The sequence below is a fragment of the Dendrobates tinctorius genome, unplaced genomic scaffold, assembly GCF_039654945.1.
Source record: "Dendrobates tinctorius isolate UK_male_01 unplaced genomic scaffold, ASM3965494v1 ptg000232l, whole genome shotgun sequence".
Taxonomy (NCBI): domain Eukaryota; kingdom Metazoa; phylum Chordata; class Amphibia; order Anura; family Dendrobatidae; genus Dendrobates; species Dendrobates tinctorius.
The window spans coordinates 17,572,896-17,578,428 of NW_027361899.1; the positions used below are offsets into that span (position 1 = coordinate 17,572,896).

Consider the following 5,533-nt stretch of genomic DNA (forward strand, 5'->3'; position numbering starts at 1 on the left):
GACAAAATAGTCTGCAGGAAGAGGACAGAGGAGTCTGGAGAATAAGAACAAAGGAGTCTGGAGGATAAGGACAGAGAAATCTGGAGGAGGACAGAGAGATCATGATAATGAGGATAGAGAGGCCTTGATAAGGAGGACAGAGGGATGTAGAGGTGGACAGAGTCTGGAGAAGGACAGAGGGGTCTGGAAAATATGCAGAGTAAAAAAACTCAACAAATACTCATTTAGGTTTTTACAGATTCTTTGTTTCTCTGGGCATTAACCTTCGATGGGAGTTTGTGGTTATCATTCAGCTGAGTGGCGCTCAGAAAAAGTTTGATCGAGATGAGATCTACAAACCCGTCTTTAAGATTAACAGAACGAGCTCACTGAGGGATTTTCAGTAAACTCATTCTACAGCAAAAGCGAGGCTATAGAGGGAAAACTTTTGAATGAAATTCAATACCAAAAATCAGTTTTAGCCTCAAATACATGCATTTAATTAAAAATGTCTCCATAGGTAGACAGCCCCCTTTAAGGTACAGTGGCCTTTTAAGGTTAAATAAACTATATTTTATAACAGTATTAATTGAGTATTTTTTGGTTAAAGTATGTCATTTCTAACAATACAATAACTGTGATAAAGAGTCGACGAGCATCCTAGAATTGACTTCGAAATCTGTGAAAAGTTTCTGCCGGTGGGCAGTAATGTCTTCTCCATTGAAGGTTTTGACAATCGGGCATGTTATGAAATATCTTACAAGTTTTCTCCGTGCTGTCCATGGCTCCTTGTCGTGTTATTGAGGCGGTGAGACTGCAGGATCTGCTATCAAAAGGACAGTGGGAAGACGCGAGACGCAGGTTCCTTCTCTTTGTCTCTGCCCTATTAAAACTGTTACATTTCCCATTATCTGAGACGCGATACAGGAGACAAAGAGACGGCCGTTCTTTTTCTCCATTTCTCGCCATTATTGTGTGCGCAGTGGGACCTGTAACGATTCAGAAGGAAAAGAGGCGCTGAAAACTTACACCGCCTCTTCACAGTGGGGTTGACCCAAATTCATTGTCTGCAAATACTTAAATGAATGCGGAAAAAAGTTACAAAAAAAAAAATGTTAAAGTATAACTTAAAGCAGATGTCCGGGTAACATTAATCAAGCATTGCAGCTACTGTCCAGTCCCATTCTATACTTTACCCTGCAGCTTTGCTCATTCGGATTGCAGGGTGTTTGCGCAGCTCAATAGGAAACTACTAGTAAGTCGAGAATTTATTTTTTATCATCAATCAGCTCATCTACCAGTGAGAAAAGGAATGTTATCAGGGCGTAATTCACATCGAGGAAGGCGCCTCAAAAACCCTTTAAAGGGAATCTGTCAAAGGGATGATTTCTGAAGAACAAGACCGCAGATATGAGGCATACAGGTACGACTATTTTAAGTTTTCTAGAACCTGTGTGCTATATTAATAGCTTAGGATTGTCCAAGGAGGTGACAGATTCCCTTTAATGCTTCTTACACTCAAGAACAAGAGAAATTATACATTGTGGGTATTAAGGGCATTAGCGACCTAAGGACAACTATGTGACCCTTAGAGACTAATCTAATTTGCAATTGGGTGTGAGAACCTTTGCAGTAAGTTCATCTTTAGACAAAATAAAAGACTTGGAGCGGGAAGCCCCACCCCAGAGGAACTGACAGAACCTGTACAGGATGCTTCTCCCTAGGGGAAATTGGAGAACTTTTGTGGGATACCTCTTACCAGAAGAACTGAGAACCTATACAGGATGCCTCTCCCTAGGGGAACTTGGATAACCTTTGTGGGATACCGCTTACCAGAAGAACTGAACGAACCTGTGCAGGATGTCCCACCCCATCGGAACCAATAGACTCTGAGCAGCATGCCCTACCAAAGAGGAACTGAGATAATCTATGCAGGATGCTCCTCCTTGGAGGCACCATGAGAATCTGTACAAGTTATCCTTTCCTAGAGGATCTGAGAGAACTTGTGTGGGTTGCCCCAGCCCAGATGAACTGAGAGATCATTGCGGAAGCCATACCCCCAAGTGGAGCTGAGAGGGCATGTATGGGATGCCCAACCCAAGGGAAACTGAGAGAACCTGTACAGGATGCTCCATTCCAAAGGAACTGTGAGAATGTGTGCATGATGCCCCGCCCCACAGGAACTGCATTATTAGCAATTAGGAGGGAGGTACGCCAAAGTATCATGGAAAGTTTCTGGAAGCCAGCAGGTAATTTTGGGTGGCAAAACCCAGCAGCATAATAGGGCCACATTTTGATGTTGGTTATAGGGTCCCATGTCTACTGTATACTGTAGAGTGGCTAATGGTCACATAGTCGATGGGAGGTATGTGTCACAAAGATGACTTGTCTCTGTTATGTAACCTGGAGTATTTTCTCTAGCACTAAGAGGTTTCTTTATTGCACCAGGGACCGGGTTGCGGGTAGCTGTGAGAGATGGGCGGGTCTGGCTACCCACATACCTCACCTCTGGGTGTGGTAACAGACTATGTAATGGAGGCTGTTGCTTGTGTGACATACAGGTCTCGTGAAACCAAGCCCTGCTATGGACATTTTGTGTTTTCTTTGCCTGATCTAAAGGCTGTTTTGTTTTTTGTTTGAAGCAATAAACCCCCATGAACTTTTAAAGGAACGAGCCTCCTGTTTTCCTCCATCGCACCCAAGTGAGTAAAACCTCCACATTATGTTACTCTATACTGCTTAGATTATACAAAATGGGGAAAGCTAACCAAGCCTCCAGGAAAACAGATAAATCAATAGTATGAAACCTGAGGCAAAAATAACTTTTCTTTGCAAGAAAATATTTATTGATTGAAACAAGGAACATAAGACAGTACAGAATCCCCAACGTTTCGGCTCTTTCAAGCCTTTATCAAGGGTTTTATCTATAAAGAAATAAAATAACCATAGCATATAATTAACAAAATATGTTGGGAGAAGATTTACCATTTTAATACATAATTGAGATATTCATAGAAAAAAATAAATCAATAGTAAAAAACTTGAATAGGCATCATAAACATAATGATTCCATCCGGTGAGTAAATCTTAATACTCTGTTAAAAAAAGGAACACATTATATATGTAAATATATGCGCATATAAAAAGTTTATGCAAATGGACATAAGGTATCGTAAAGAAAATGCACAAATCAATAAAATCAGTACCTGTGTGATCATATGTTCCACTCTTATGTATTCTAAGAGATAGAGAAAGGAAACCAAGTCTAAGTACCAAATAGAGATATAGCCCAGGAAAGCAGGGAAGAAAAAAAGACATGTATGCAAACCTGTATAATAATGATTCTGAGCACCAGGGACCACGCCGCCGTCTGGTAAGGAAGAGTGTGTGAGAGACGGGGGAGAGGCAAGTTTATTTATGCGCCCAAAATCCAATTAAATGTAATACAGCTGTGAATTAAATGAACGCGCACCTCTTAGCGGTTTCACGCCCTCTTGAACTCTCTCTTCAAAGTTCTTTTCAACTTTCCCTCACGGTACTTGTCCGCTATCGGTCTCGCGCCGGTATTTAGCCTTAGGCCGGTTTCACACTAGCGCATTTTCAGCGCGCGCACGGCCGGGGGTAGCTCCACCCCCGATCCGGCTCTCTGCCCGGCGTGCCCGCCCCTTCCTTGTAGCGCCGCCTCCTAGCGGACAGCGGCGCCTGCGATCGGCGCACCCTATCTTTAGCATAGGGTGCGCCGATCGTGCGCAGGCCGTGCGCTAGTTGCGCTTTGACCTGCGCTGCGCACTTTTGACGGTGCGCCGTGCGCGCCAAAATCAAACTTTTCGGATTTTGGCGCGCACGGCGCACCGTCAAAAGTGCGCAGCGCAGGTCAAAGCGCAACTAGCGCACGGCCTGCGCACGATCGGCGCACCCTATGCTAAAGATAGGGTGCGCCGATCGCAGGCGCCGCTGTCCGCTAGGAGGCGGCGCTACAAGGAAGGGGCGGGCACGCCGGGCAGAGAGCCGGATCGGGGGCGGAGCTACCCCCGGCCGTGCGCGCGCTGAAAATGCGCTAGTGTGAAACCGGCCATAGATGGAGTTTACCACCCGCTTTGGGCTGCATTCACAAACAACCCAACTCCAGGGAGACCGGTCCAAGAGGGCTTTATCTCTATTGGGTACTTAGACTTGGTTTCGTTGGGCGATTCTGTACTGTCTTATACTCTATACTGCTTAACATGACCTTCACCAATCTGCTTATGAAAGCCCACAAAGACCCCAGAAATGTCCACTTTTGGTAGAAGTCTCTTTGTCCTACCCTATAAAATATAGAAAATATTTTTTTTGCCAATGTTAATCCTAGTATTATAGATATGATGGCAAATCTATAAGAATACTCAGGAGCTTGCAGTCTAATAAGTTACTTTTACATAACTACTTTTGCAGCTAATTCCCTCCTTTGGAAACAGATAATTAAGGAAAATCCTAACGGATAGCAGATGGGAGGTCAACCTTAGCTTGAATGCATAAGAATGCAGAGAAAGCGATAAGAGCCCCAGCTAAAAAAAAGAAAACATAAAATTCTTTTGTCTAGTGAGGTTTTATGAACTGTGTAAAATAATAGATAGGAAAGTCATATTTTCGGAAACGTGATGAAATGGCGAACGTAAAGCATGGCCCGCCTCCGCCAAATTGATAACGGCCAGATAGGAGACATGGCATAGATATTGTCATCTATCTATGAATAGATAGAATCGTGTCATTTTATATGCTCTATTGTTTTGTCCCCTTTGTAAAAATATTTGCCTATTTTAATAAATACTGCCTAATTTTTGGATTATATATATAAAAATTTAATAGCTGCAATTGGCCTAGCAGTGAAACCAACCGTCGCCTCGTTCATCAATTATTGGTCAATTTCGTACTGTCCTGATGATTGGAGGGAGTGAAAAGCTGTTACCTTGACACCTATCGATAGAATAGATTGTAGTACTGGGTAAGGGGTGCAACCAACTCTTTTACTGGGAGGAGAAAACTCCATAAGCTCCCATTAAGGATTGAGTAGAGCATGGTCCTAGCCCAGAGAACTGTGCAGCTGTTGCAAGTGGATCAGGATGAGCTGCAATACCAGATACTGACCACAAACAAAAGGGAGCGCTATTTCTGTGAGAAAATAAAATTACAATGGTAGGTTCACTTTAAATATAGCTGCAGGGCATCTGAGGACAGAGTGGTCCGCCATACCTCTAAAATTACAAAAACAGATTTTGTGCGGGAGTTTGAGCTCAGGATAATATTTCTTCATGACAGTCTTGACACACAGCTGGTAACATTTTCTTTCCTTGTTTTTTCTTGTTCTAGAGTGGCTTCTCATTAAGATACTGTAAGCAGGCCGAAGCGGAGAACGAGAGGCGCGGGTGACAGATCAATTTCTTCCTTCTCACATCCTTGGAATGTCGCAAACCCTTGAAATAAACATCTGTACATGGAAGTGGAAACAGGAAACGCTCTTGTTCTCTTCTGACTACGTTGGAATTCTCAATGGAGCTCAAGAGTTTACATTTCTGGA

At 43.3% G+C, this 5,533-nt stretch overlaps 2 long non-coding RNA genes across 2 annotated transcripts; both read right to left on the reverse strand.

Annotated features, from left to right (window-relative positions):
- Positions 1-2,841: 2,841 nt before the first annotated feature.
- On the reverse strand, positions 2,842-3,351 carry LOC141059988 (uncharacterized). Its single transcript, XR_012222638.1, has 3 exons — positions 3,308-3,351; positions 3,186-3,217; positions 2,842-2,903 (listed from the first exon to the last, which is right to left on the reverse strand). It is a non-coding gene; the product is annotated as an uncharacterized lncRNA (long non-coding RNA).
- A 152-nt stretch (positions 3,352-3,503) lies between these two features.
- On the reverse strand, positions 3,504-4,112 carry LOC141059987 (uncharacterized). Its single transcript, XR_012222637.1, has 2 exons — positions 4,053-4,112; positions 3,504-3,551 (listed from the first exon to the last, which is right to left on the reverse strand). It is a non-coding gene; the product is annotated as an uncharacterized lncRNA (long non-coding RNA).
- Between the last annotated feature and the right edge of the window lie 1,421 nt (positions 4,113-5,533).